The sequence below is a fragment of the Triplophysa rosa genome, linkage group LG12, assembly GCF_024868665.1.
Source record: "Triplophysa rosa linkage group LG12, Trosa_1v2, whole genome shotgun sequence".
In the NCBI taxonomy this organism is placed as follows: domain Eukaryota; kingdom Metazoa; phylum Chordata; class Actinopteri; order Cypriniformes; family Nemacheilidae; genus Triplophysa; species Triplophysa rosa.
The window spans coordinates 25,030,399-25,044,605 of NC_079901.1; the positions used below are offsets into that span (position 1 = coordinate 25,030,399).

Genomic DNA, 14,207 nt, shown 5'->3' on the forward strand with positions numbered 1-14,207 from the left:
GCAGTCGGCTTCAAACAATGTGGTTTTGTTCCCATAATTTACACATTCATAAATATCTACATACTACATCAACAATGTTTTGCTAATAGGGAGGCTCAGAGATGACCTATTTTTATATGCAAAACGAGTTAGCATTTTAGGACTTCCTGTTCCATCGCCCCAAAGTCTATGGGTTTTTGAATGTGTTTTTTGGTAAATCCAGACCAGGTCTGTCGTGATTGGTTCCCCGCTCATAGGGTGTGTGTGAAGATGTCCCACCCACACCATATCAGCGAGCTTATACTTCTCAGGCTGTTGTGATTGGTCGGTGCTCCTCTCAGTGCACGTGTATTCATAAACTTTAGCTTTTAGCAATAAACAGTAACAATGGCGTCAACTTCACTTCATCAGTTAAACACATGCAGATCGATCGAAGTGTAACGGAGGTCTGCTAGTGCATGTGCAAACGTCAGTCCTCGTTAGAGATCGCAAATGTTTTTCCTACTATGGCGAGGGAAATGACACCGGACCAAATGGCGTCAGACCGGTTATATTAATTAACACTAATTAACACTAATAACAGAAGCGTTAGTTTTGCCTTTTTATATCAGACCCGAGTTGAATAATAAAACAAGCAGATTGACCAGGAGACATTTGCAAGCAGGACTTCAAAGGACGTTTGATAGAAGTGTTTTAGAGGTATGCGCACACACACACACAATATCAGTGTGTTACACAGAACAGCTTTCACAGCCGATGTTAAAGTCACGGAAGCTGTTATTTCACCGTTGGTTCTCTTAGAATGTGTGTCGCTGAACGCTTATGACCAGCTGGAGGACTGTGATGAAAGTGAAAGTAGTTTAGCGCGCAGCTCAGTCAAATGATTACGATCTCTGATAACCAAACACTACTCCAGCGGCTCTTCCTCTTCTCTAAGGAAGGAATCGCCCCTTTTTAGGCGTATTCCTTTGGGTGAGGGTTATTAAAAGCACTCGGAATAATGACATCATGTACCCGGGAAGTAGAGGGCTGTAGTCCGATCCAGCCGTTCTCTGTAGTCCTTGAAAAGCGAATTCTGTTAAAGACAATATCTGGCTTGGCACTGAACTTTGAGCTTCATCATTTTGCAGGTATTGTTTATGCTCTAACAGCAACATTACACACTAACTAAAGGTTGAAAAATGGGATCAAAATAATCATTTTAATACCTTTTTTAAAGCCTTATTGCGTCTTAAAAACGGCGGTTGCTAACAAGTTGCTAAATGCGACTACGTCCTTTGGCGGGGACGTTAGACGTCATCGCGCATTTAAATAAAGCTCACAAATAATGCAACATGGGCACAGATATCTTATAATGTGGATGTGGATTCATTCACGGAGTAATTACACATGTTTAATCAAGTCTGAAAGAGTCGTCGGAGGCTTGTTGGTGGTGACGTTGATATCGAGCGACCGCAGTGTAGTCTGTTTATAGCATTGTGTTAGCTTTTTACTTCTGCCCATTGTATGTCAGCTTCAAAAGTAACAAATGTGGTGTTCATCTGTAAAGATGATCTTGATAGTTAAAACGTGTAAACATCATAAACCTTTGTTAATCACAGAGCTTATTTTTTGCGCTGGTTGAGGGAACCAGTGCGACGCTTACTTCCGGGTTAGCCTACAAAAATACGTCATCTCTGAGGTGCTGGATAGCAGTAAGTGAATGATCATGACAGAAAGACCGTACTGTAATGTATTTGAACTAAAGAAAGTGGTTTAACTAAAGGAAATGATTCATAATTTATCGGCTATAATATATAGGCCTACATTTTTCCGATAACATTAAAAATGACCATTTATCGGCCGATAATTTTTCTTCTGTTGTGTTCACCCTCCTGAGTTTAAGAAGCCCAAAAAAATCCATAGTGGATGTAAAAAAAACATTCAAAACAGAAGAAAAGCAGTTTGGTTTCTGGTGTTTGTGGAGATTTACTCATAGTTCTGTGTGTTTATTTATCGGTTCGTTCAGCAGGAGCATTCAGCTCTTTGTGGCTTAGGGTTATTTGTGGACTAATCGCGGCGTTCCTGAATCAACATTAATTACAGGGGGAATTACACACAACTGTCACACACACACAAAGAGAAAACGCTGACAGTAATTGGAATTGTTCAAAGGAGCGAGGGAATCCGGCGGTTTGGATCGCTGTCAAGCTGTGTGTTATATTTAGCCTGATGTTTCTGACATTGTCACTTCAGTGGGTTTAAAATCCAACAGAACGTCACACACATCACAGCTCACACTCACAACATTAGATGTTTAACCTCTGTGTTTCCCAGCGCGCACACACACACACACGCATCATCAACACTTTTTTCTTAAATTTACATTTGTCATTTGCTACCTCTCCAGACACAGTCACAGTTTTAACTGGGTCATCCGGACCAGACGACGGTTCTGACGGTGAAAAAAACAAACCTGGAGCTTTTAGTCCATGCCTGTTGTGAGTTGTGTGATCTATATGCTGGCATACAACTGAAAGTTGACAGATATAAAGGAGTCCAACACATCACCTCAAGCATTTAGAAAAAATAAATCCCAATATACAGAAATGTTTGTGTACGTGTGTGTGTGTGTGTGTGTGTGTGTGTGTGTGTGTGTGTGTGTGTGTGTGTGTGTGTGTATTTCATATTGTGAGATGCGACTAAAGTTCATCCAGCATTTGCAATTCACCTCACATCCGAAGAGGAGAGAAGAGACAGGAACAGAGAGAGAACGATAGGACAAACACACACACACACACACACACACACAGAGAGAGAGAGATTTAACAACGCCTTTATTACAAAAACCATCTACCCTTACACAATACAACCCTTCATTCACCATTCACAACATCCAAAATGGAGAGAGAAAAGAAGAAAAAATAAAATAAAATAATAATAATCATAAAATATGGGTAAAAAACAATTCACCCTCAAAAACAGAACCTCATTACAACACCAAATACATTCAAAAGTAGCAAGATCATTAACAGATTTATAATAATAAAAATCGACCAAAACTCTTGATTTCACCAGATTAGAAAACAAGACTACCAAGTTTTGACTTACAATTTGCTCTATTTTCCTTTTCCTACTGACACAGTGTAGGGCTGCACGATAATTTATCGCGATACCACCAAATCCTATTGTGACCGAGCTGGCTGCGATATGCAATGTGTCGATATTTTTTAATGCGTAGCTTGTCCGTGAAGCACGGCTCTGGGATCAGTAGAAATGCTGCTCGATCTAAAAGCAGTGCGAGTTTGAGTCGCTTATAATTTGCATTTGAAATAGCAACACGCGTCAAACACGATCATTATAAATATACTTTATCATCATAAAAATACCTGATGAGGCTTGAGTAACAGTGATAAAAAGATGTCCATATGCATTTCCTAGATTCTAGAAGGTGTCATGGTCTTCTTCTGCAGTGTGTATTTGGAGTTTCCGCATGAGAGCGCCCTCTGGCTTTCGGATGCGGCAGCATTTTCCCGTACTTCACTCACAAGCTGTGCATAAATCACCTGATATTTATCGTCGGTTTATCGTGACAGCCAGAGTCAGCGCTACGAGGGGGCACTAGGCGGCATGGCCTGGCCACTTCAGTCACTGTGCCCCCTCACTTTTTAAAATGGAACAAAAGGCTATATCATTAAAAAAACATTTGGAGAATGAATTTGGTTTATATTTATTAAACAAACAAACTTTCATGTGTTGTTAAAAACACAAGCTAAAGGGCTGCTTGCATCCAGCGGGAACGTTTCTGTATGCATTGCTTAACAAGAAACGGGCATTATTATTATGCAGACGGTGACAAGTGGAGATACAGGCTGTCTATCAGAAAGCAAGAGCTCGCTCTTTAGTGTTGTTATATTGATGCGATCGTTTTGTTAGACATAAAGCTACTGGGGAACAGTCCCCGTCTAAATTAATAATCTAATAGGCTATGATCGATTTCTTCGCGCACTCGTTATGTGCGAATGTGCCGCTTTTACAAGTGTGATTTGGTTAGTCTACCACGTTGCATATAGATCAGGTTTTCCGTGATTATCTCTGATAAAAAAGTAAATTGTTAAAACTTAAACTTGAGAAGAAAACTGGGGCATGGCGGAGTGCCGCTTCTTAACACCAGAAGAGCCGCACACTGAAACAGAACAGAGCGAGACCTCAGCCTATGTGCCGTGTCTCAACCTCGAATTGTCCAACCTGTCAGATTTTCCTACCGCAGGGCAAAATTTAGGCTATAATCTAAACCACATCGACAAAATATACCGGTAGGATGATTTTACAATGCAAAATACCCTGTCAGATTATCCTACCAGCATAAAAGAAATACGATTAATTTACAGCGCAATGCGGCAATACCCTATAATTGTACTACCAGTACTAATTAAATATGTAGGTCTAGAATGATTGAGAGATGTGGAGAGAGAGAGAGAGAGAGATGTAAAGAGAGAGAGAGAGAGAGAGAGAGAGAGAGAGAGAGAGAGAGGGATGTAAAGAGAGAGAGAGAGAGATGTAGAGAGAGAGAGAGAGAGAGAGATGTAGAGAGAGAGAGAGAGAGAGAGAGAGATGTGGAGAGAGAGAGTGATGGAGAAAGAGAGAGCTACACGACAACACCCTCCTCTATATATATATATATACACATACTGTCGTCATGGAAAGAAACAAGAGTCATGTGGCTATAAGAGGAAGGTGTTTATGTGTGTTGTTATTGAATGTTACACACGGTTCATCTGTACATGAACAACAGATAAGTTAAGATGTTAACTCACAGCACTGAACCTCACACTGAGCAATGATACAACACAACTAAATAAAGTAAAATAACTCCAACATCGCTGTCACCATTACTGATATTAACATGACATCTGAAGAACCCGGACTGTAGAAATAAACTTCTGAACGCTAAACACACACAGAGAAGATCAGACTGTATGAGAACCATCACAGGTTATATTGAGATCAACGTCCCACCGCATCCACCCTGAAGAACAAGTGCATCTAACAACCCCCGCAGAGCAACGTCCTGCAGCAAACCTAGAACAATATCATTCCATCAAATGAAAAAGAATTCAACGTTTATCGTTGTCATTGGTATAAAATTACACCGATTTCAGGTCACACGTGTGTGTGTGTGTTGGTTATTTTACATGCGTGTCTTCTCGAGTGTTTGTTTCTGATGCTCATTTATGAACCTCCTGAATAATGCATTTTCTTGCCTTTGTTGTGCGTTTGTTCACGAGGCGGTTGTTTGTTGTTCGAGGTTGTCGTTGGCTCACAAGTGTGTTTGCGAGAAGAATCCCTACCAGAAATGGATGTGCCATCTGGCAACACACACACACACCCTCATGACACATTAAAGAGAGACACAGGGTGAGCGAGAGAGAGAGAGAGAGAGAGAGAGAGAGGGCGGATGTTAGATCATGTTGTATCAGACAGATGCAGTATAACGTGCCGGTATGAATTAGTCTTTCCTCTTACACCCTGTCCAACTCTGTGAGGTTCAACTTTTGCAGGAGATCCTGAACACTTTGAACACATCTGTGTGCGTGTGCGTGTGTGTGTCTCCACCTGAAGAACACAACACCTGACATAGGTTTCATGTGTGATACTGTTCCTTTAAAACAATCACTAAAAACCTGAATCTGATTTCCCCTCAGAGAAGAGTCATTCAGAACGCATTTAATCTCTCTCATTATCTTTACTTGAGCGTGTGTTTCTAACACAGGTTCCCATCACAGATAACAGTCGCTGAGTGTGACGGACACCATCAAGCGTCCGTGAGTGAGTGAGTGAGTGAGTGAGTGAGTGAGTGAGTGAGTGAGTGAGTGAGTGAGTGAGTGAGTGAGTGAGTGAGTGAGTGAGTGAGTGAGTGAGTGAGTGAGTGAGTGAGTGAGTGAGTGAGTGAGTGAGTGAGTGAGTGAGTGAGTGAGTGAGTGAGTGAGTGAGTGAGTGAGTGAGTGAGTGAGTGAGTGAGTGAGTGAGTGAGTGAGTGAGTGAGTGAGTGAGTGAGTGAGTGAGTGAGTGAGTGAGTGAGTGAGTGAGTGAGTGAGTGAGTGAGTGAGTGAGTGAGTGAGTGAGTGAGTGAGTGAGTGAGTGAGTGAGTGAGTGAGTGAGTGAGTGAGTGAGTGAGTGAGTGAGTGAGTGAGTGAGTGAGTGAGTGAGTGAGTGAGTGAGTGAGTGAGTGAGTGAGTGAGTGAGTGAGTGAGTGAGTGAGTGAGTGAGTGAGTGAGTGAGTGAGTGAGTGAGTGAGTGAGTGAGTGAGTGAGTGAGTGAGTGAGTGAGTGAGTGAGTGAGTGAGTGAGTGAGTGAGTGAGTGAGTGAGTGAGTGAGTGAGTGAGTGAGTGAGTGAGTGAGTGAGTGAGTGAGTGAGTGAGTGAGTGAGTGAGTGAGTGAGTGAGTGAGTGAGTGAGTGAGTGAGTGAGTGAGTGAGTGAGTGAGTGAGTGAGTGAGTGAGTGAGTGAGTGAGTGAGTGAGTGAGTGAGTGAGTGAGTGAGTGAGTGAGTGAGTGAGTGAGTGAGTGAGTGAGTGAGTGAGTGAGTGAGTGAGTGAGTGAGTGAGTGAGTGAGTGAGTGAGTGAGTGAGTGAGTGAGTGAGTGAGTGAGTGAGTGAGTGAGTGAGTGAGTGAGTGAGTGAGTGAGTGAGTGAGTGAGTGAGTGAGTGAGTGAGTGAGTGAGTGAGTGAGTGAGTGAGTGAGTGAGTGAGTGAGTGAGTGAGTGAGTGAGTGAGTGAGTGAGTGAGTGAGTGAGTGAGTGAGTGAGTGAGTGAGTGAGTGAGTGAGTGAGTGAGTGAGTGAGTGAGTGAGTGAGTGAGTGAGTGAGTGAGTGAGTGAGTGAGTGAGTGAGTGAGTGAGTGAGTGAGTGAGTGAGTGAGTGAGTGAGTGAGTGAGTGAGTGAGTGAGTGAGTGAGTGAGTGAGTGAGTGAGTGAGTGAGTGAGTGAGTGAGTGAGTGAGTGAGTGAGTGAGTGAGTGAGTGAGTGAGTGAGTGAGTGAGTGAGTGAGTGAGTGAGTGAGTGAGTGAGTGAGTGAGTGAGTGAGTGAGTGAGTGAGTGAGTGAGTGAGTGAGTGAGTGAGTGAGTGAGTGAGTGAGTGAGTGAGTGAGTGAGTGAGTGAGTGAGTGAGTGAGTGAGTGAGTGAGTGAGTGAGTGAGTGAGTGAGTGAGTGAGTGAGTGAGTGAGTGAGTGAGTGAGTGAGTGAGTGAGTGAGTGAGTGAGTGAGTGAGTGAGTGAGTGAGTGAGTGAGTGAGTGAGTGAGTGAGTGAGTGAGTGAGTGAGTGAGTGAGTGAGTGAGTGAGTGAGTGAGTGAGTGAGTGAGTGAGTGAGTGAGTGAGTGAGTGAGTGAGTGAGTGAGTGAGTGAGTGAGTGAGTGAGTGAGTGAGTGAGTGAGTGAGTGAGTGAGTGAGTGAGTGAGTGAGTGAGTGAGTGAGTGAGTGAGTGAGTGAGTGAGTGAGTGAGTGAGTGAGTGAGTGAGTGAGTGAGTGAGTGAGTGAGTGAGTGAGTGAGTGAGTGAGTGAGTGAGTGAGTGAGTGAGTGAGTGAGTGAGTGAGTGAGTGAGTGAGTGAGTGAGTGAGTGAGTGAGTGAGTGAGTGAGTGAGTGAGTGAGTGAGTGAGTGAGTGAGTGAGTGAGTGAGTGAGTGAGTGAGTGAGTGAGTGAGTGAGTGAGTGAGTGAGTGAGTGAGTGAGTGAGTGAGTGAGTGAGTGAGTGAGTGAGTGAGTGAGTGAGTGAGTGAGTGAGTGAGTGAGTGAGTGAGTGAGTGAGTGAGTGAGTGAGTGAGTGAGTGAGTGAGTGAGTGAGTGAGTGAGTGAGTGAGTGAGTGAGTGAGTGAGTGAGTGAGTGAGTGAGTGAGTGAGTGAGTGAGTGAGTGAGTGAGTGAGTGAGTGAGTGAGTGAGTGAGTGAGTGAGTGAGTGAGTGAGTGAGTGAGTGAGTGAGTGAGTGAGTGAGTGAGTGAGTGAGTGAGTGAGTGAGTGAGTGAGTGAGTGAGTGAGTGAGTGAGTGAGTGAGTGAGTGAGTGAGTGAGTGAGTGAGTGAGTGAGTGAGTGAGTGAGTGAGTGAGTGAGTGAGTGAGTGAGTGAGTGAGTGAGTGAGTGAGTGAGTGAGTGAGTGAGTGAGTGAGTGAGTGAGTGAGTGAGTGAGTGAGTGAGTGAGTGAGTGAGTGAGTGAGTGAGTGAGTGAGTGAGTGAGTGAGTGAGTGAGTGAGTGAGTGAGTGAGTGAGTGAGTGAGTGAGTGAGTGAGTGAGTGAGTGAGTGAGTGAGTGAGTGAGTGAGTGAGTGAGTGAGTGAGTGAGTGAGTGAGTGAGTGAGTGAGTGAGTGAGTGAGTGAGTGAGTGAGTGAGTGAGTGAGTGAGTGAGTGAGTGAGTGAGTGAGTGAGTGAGTGAGTGAGTGAGTGAGTGAGTGAGTGAGTGAGTGAGTGAGTGAGTGAGTGAGTGAGTGAGTGAGTGAGTGAGTGAGTGAGTGAGTGAGTGAGTGAGTGAGTGAGTGAGTGAGTGAGTGAGTGAGTGAGTGAGTGAGTGAGTGAGTGAGTGAGTGAGTGAGTGAGTGAGTGAGTGAGTGAGTGAGTGAGTGAGTGAGTGAGTGAGTGAGTGAGTGAGTGAGTGAGTGAGTGAGTGAGTGAGTGAGTGAGTGAGTGAGTGAGTGAGTGAGTGAGTGAGTGAGTGAGTGAGTGAGTGAGTGAGTGAGTGAGTGAGTGAGTGAGTGAGTGAGTGAGTGAGTGAGTGAGTGAGTGAGTGAGTGAGTGAGTGAGTGAGTGAGTGAGTGAGTGAGTGAGTGAGTGAGTGAGTGAGTGAGTGAGTGAGTGAGTGAGTGAGTGAGTGAGTGAGTGAGTGAGTGAGTGAGTGAGTGAGTGAGTGAGTGAGTGAGTGAGTGAGTGAGTGAGTGAGTGAGTGAGTGAGTGAGTGAGTGAGTGAGTGAGTGAGTGAGTGAGTGAGTGAGTGAGTGAGTGAGTGAGTGAGTGAGTGAGTGAGTGAGTGAGTGAGTGAGTGAGTGAGTGAGTGAGTGAGTGAGTGAGTGAGTGAGTGAGTGAGTGAGTGAGTGAGTGAGTGAGTGAGTGAGTGAGTGAGTGAGTGAGTGAGTGAGTGAGTGAGTGAGTGAGTGAGTGAGTGAGTGAGTGAGTGAGTGAGTGAGTGAGTGAGTGAGTGAGTGAGTGAGTGAGTGAGTGAGTGAGTGAGTGAGAGAGTGAGTGAGTGAGTGAGTGAGTGAGTGAGTGAGTGAGTGAGTGAGTGAGTGAGTGAGTGAGTGAGTGAGTGAGTGAGTGAGTGAGTGAGTGAGTGAGTGAGTGAGTGAGTGAGTGAGTGAGTGAGTGAGTGAGTGAGTGAGTGAGTGAGTGAGTGAGTGAGTGAGTGAGTGAGTGAGTGAGTGAGTGAGTGAGTGAGTGAGTGAGTGAGTGAGTGAGTGAGTGAGTGAGTGAGTGAGTGAGTGAGTGAGTGAGTGAGTGAGTGAGTGAGTGAGTGAGTGAGTGAGTGAGTGAGTGAGTGAGTGAGTGAGTGAGTGAGTGAGTGAGTGAGTGAGTGAGTGAGTGAGTGAGTGAGTGAGTGAGTGAGTGAGTGAGTGAGTGAGTGAGTGAGTGAGTGAGTGAGTGAGTGAGTGAGTGAGTGAGTGAGTGAGTGAGTGAGTGAGTGAGTGAGTGAGTGAGTGAGTGAGTGAGTGAGTGAGTGAGTGAGTGAGTGAGTGAGTGAGTGAGTGAGTGAGTGAGTGAGTGAGTGAGTGAGTGAGTGAGTGAGTGAGTGAGTGAGTGAGTGAGTGAGTGAGTGAGTGAGTGAGTGAGTGAGTGAGTGAGTGAGTGAGTGAGTGAGTGAGTGAGTGAGTGAGTGAGTGAGTGAGTGAGTGAGTGAGTGAGTGAGTGAGTGAGTGAGTGAGTGAGTGAGTGAGTGAGTGAGTGAGTGAGTGAGTGAGTGAGTGAGTGAGTGAGTGAGTGAGTGAGTGAGTGAGTGAGTGAGTGAGTGAGTGAGTGAGTGAGTGAGTGAGTGAGTGAGTGAGTGAGTGAGTGAGTGAGTGAGTGAGTGAGTGAGTGAGTGAGTGAGTGAGTGAGTGAGTGAGTGAGTGAGTGAGTGAGTGAGTGAGTGTGTGTCTATCTGAGGCATGAGCTGGTTCTTTCCATTGTAATACAAACTAATGAAGTCAATTTGGTCTGACACACTGAAGGCGAAACTTGACCCAAAACTGTACCCAGAGAGAGGTAGAAAAAGCCTGTCACTCAAAACATATTTAGCATGTTTCAAACACACTCTTGCAAAAAAATGTAAACAAATAAAGCAGAAAGAAGACGACAATGCCAGTGACGCTTGTACCTTGAAAACATAAGAAAAAGTTGGATGTCTTTGAAGGTTCCAGCATACATCAGTGAAGAGATGCACGGGTTTCTATGATAAAGCATCATGACAGGCCTGTTGTAGTTTATTAAGGGTGTCAATGGTCAGAATGGATGTTTGCTGACAGGAGCAGATATCATGAGTACAGTATGTGCTTGACTCTCTCTGTGAGTGAGCGAGGCGCCGGCTTCTCTTCTTATCTGCTGCTGTCTGAACTTTGAGAGCGGCTGTCAATCATCTTTCTGTTAAACCTCAGAGCACACATCTTACAGACACGCACAATGGCCACATCGTGACAAATGAATGAACAACACGTGTGATTTCCATATGATTTCTGAATGCTAACACTCCATGACAGACACATGAAAGTCTCTTTAAGAGCTCAAGAAAAATGTTTCGGAAATATTTCAACCCCCTAAAATGTCATTAAATACTAAATAATTTATATAGTGATAAGATGTACTGTAATTTAGATGCGATACATTTTTTATATTGTCAAATTAGACAATTATTACATGGCTAGTTGGAATGCTTGATTATGATTGGCCAGTCGTGACATATGCAGGTTCATTATTCCCAGATAGCAACCACTCAAAACTAATAACACACGGTAACCCGGAAGTTTTTTTGTTGATAAATTATATCTTTTAATAACACATATGACATTATATTTACAAATGATTAAACCAAATTGCCTGTTCGTGACGTTTGAACGTCGTTTCTTACCTTAAAAACAAAAGTAAACGGCTTTTCCTCACAGAAGGTCTGCATTCGGTAAAAATGAGCTAATAAAATATAACAAATTCACATTTCATGTCCAGTTTCATCTCCTTACCTTACGTAACACATTCCCCCAAACTCCTCCTCCTCCTCCAAAGTTTCTTTTACATTTAATATTATTCAATTTAATATCATATATTTTCACTCTTGACTTGATTCTCATTACTGTACAGCTTTTCTTACAATACTACAATAAAAATTATATATTTTAAATGTATAATTTAATCGGCAATGGAACAAATACTACCATGATAAATATTTTGCAATATATATCCATTTTAAATAACATATTTATTTTTGCCATTAATGAGAGTTTGGAAGAAAACGTGCTTAGTTGTCATGATAAAATGTATGTCATAATGCAACAACAGGGCTGAATAATCCGAATGATAACCTGAATGATGTTTTCGTAAAATATAAGATAAAATAAAAATAAAATCTCAGGAACACACTCTGACAGACACAGTCATTTTCCTGGAGACAGTGTTGGCGTGCAGCCCGTTTGGTAACCTCTCTGTAAGTGAGCCGGGGTCAGTGAGCCGGCATTATTTCAATCACCCCATCCGTCCGTCCCTCCCTCCCCTTCAAACATGACTGCTGCATCCCTCCATTAAATAAATTGAGTTGTAATAATCCCCTGTGCTCCTTTTTGATTACCCCACTTTCAGTCCATCCAGGGCACTGGACAATTCCTACTTTACCTTCAGTGAATTAGAGCAGCGGGGGTGCGGGGCAGGTGCAATCACCTTTTCAGATTTGTGTGTTGGACTCGAAGGTGCCGTAGCAAACGCAACATTTAAAATAACTTTGAGTACAGACTTAAGTCCATTGCACACTGAATCCGAAATTTGCGCACGTTAAAAAATAATTATGACCTCACGTTGTGTCAATCACATTTACACACTGCCTCCGATATTTTCGTCCGTCATAAAAAAAATCGGACTGGGTTCGATTTTCTGCGTTTTTCGCATCCGTAGCAAGCATTTTGAGAGGCGTTTTTTTTACAATTCAGGAACACCGTAAAGACCTTCACAGACAGATTTTATACTTAAAGTAAATTGAAGAGTTTGTTTCCAAAATGAGATAACTAATCTTGTTTTTTATTATGTTATCATGTTTTTCATGTTAGTTAGCTGTATTTTGTTTGAGTTATTAGGGCTTAAATCAAAACAAACCAACTGCAGTTTGATTGATATTAATTGGAATGCACAATAAAAAAACAACATGATTTTTGAAAAATCTTTAAATTAGTAATCTCATTTTGGTACCAAACTCTTCAAATACAATCATATGTTAATATGTTGTGCCGTGTAGCAGTGAATACAGCTCATGAAGTCTAATAGCTGCTGTATTAATGTATGTTTGACCCGTGCAGGTGAGCAGGTCTGACTCGTGTCTGTGGTGAATAAATCAGCTGTGGCACACGATCGTATCAATAGAGAAACACACCCCACAATCAAGAGCAATCAAAACCTGTGGAGAAGAGCAGACACAGTGGTTTCATTCAAGTGCGTGTGCGTGCGTGCGTGCGTGCGTGTGTGTGTGTGTGCGTGCGTGTGTGTGCGCACGTGTGTGTGTGTGTTCATCATCCATCATCTCTGTCCTTAAATGCACGTTCAACTGTACTGACTTCAGCACTATTGACACTTGGTGCACTGTCAAACGTTTTGCAACAGGTTGCCAGTACCTTACTGTAGATTAAAAAGTTTTAAATATTTTTAGGAATAATGTCATTTTTTGCAGCGTTGCTGTGCTAATGCCTGCACTGAGACCAGTCTTCAATTTACTCATTTTGAATATCAAAAGTCAAAGTGTTTTAATTTTGATTAAAGTAAAGTATTTAAGTGTTAAAGGGACACTTCACCCAAAAATGAAAATTCTGTCATCGTTTGCTCACCTTCGAGTGGTTCCAAATGTGTATACATGTCTTGTTCTGATGAACACAGAGAAAGATATTTGGAAGAATGCGTATAACCAAGCAGATTTTGCCCCCCATTGACTCCCATAGTAGGAAAAAATACAATGGTAGTCAAAAGTGCCCCAGAACTGTTTGCTGTCCTACATTATTCAAAATATCTTTTGTGTTCAACACGTCAATGGGGGTTGAGATCTATTTGGGTTTTTTTGTCTATTTTCTATTTTCATTTTTTGGGTGAACTGTCCATTTAAGTAGTAACTGAATCTAATTTACTGGCAAATCTGCAGAACTACAGCAAAGATTTACAGAAAATGCAAGAAGAATTATTCATCATTTAAAATGTATGCATGCACAACTATGACCACTCGGTGACCATTTTGGTCTTTTCTTTGTAGCTCTAAAACTCTTTTCTTTGAAGGCAACAGAGCTCAATCGACTTGAATAGAAAAAAAATATTATACAAAAATCTGAAATCTTAAAAAATGGTGCACATCACGTTTAAATAAAGTATTTTAAAGCTGCAATCTTTATCCTTTCCTTTATCCACTTTAACTCCGGATGTCAATGTAGTTTACACAACTTATTTAAAATAGAGAGAGAGAGACAGAGACAGAGACAGAGAGAGTGAGAGTGAGAGTGAGAGAGAGAGAGAGTGAGAGTGAGAGAGAGAGAGTGTGAGAGTGAGAGAGTGTGAGAGAGAGAGTGAGAGTGAGAGAGAGAGAGAGAGTGAGAGTGAGAGAGTGTGAGAGTGAGAGTGAGAGAGAGAGAGAGAGAGAGAGAGTAGGGATGCACCGAATGTTCGGCCACCGAATATATTCGGCCGAAAATAGCAAAAAACGCATGTTCGGTATTCGGCCGAATATGTGAAATGGCCGAATAAATTTTACCGAACATGACTCGAGAAACGATCAACTAGCAACCAGCGCAGAGAGAGAGAGAGACGTGCGCTTTATTAATGCCGCAAACATTTTGGCAGTGTGTGTGTGGAGCATTTTAAGGTGTCAGAGAAAGACACAGCACGGGACTTGCCGCACGGAAGTAAATTTCCTAATGAAAGCGTCTTTACCGGTCGGTAACTTGTGTACTTCAGACGGAAGCGGGCTGTCTGACAGTAGCCCCGCCGCTCGCGACATCCTTTGACATCATACAGTGGTCGCGCGCACACAGTTCCCTGTACTAAACAACTTGTCAAAGTATGTTC

The 14,207-nt window shown here is 42.9% G+C and overlaps 1 protein-coding gene across 1 annotated transcript in view; it reads right to left on the bottom strand.

Moving 5' to 3' along the window:
- hcn4 (hyperpolarization activated cyclic nucleotide-gated potassium channel 4) overlaps positions 1-14,207 on the bottom strand; it is a 59,819-nt gene that overhangs the window by 34,899 nt on the left and 10,713 nt on the right. The gene's annotated exons all lie outside the window — the stretch shown is intronic.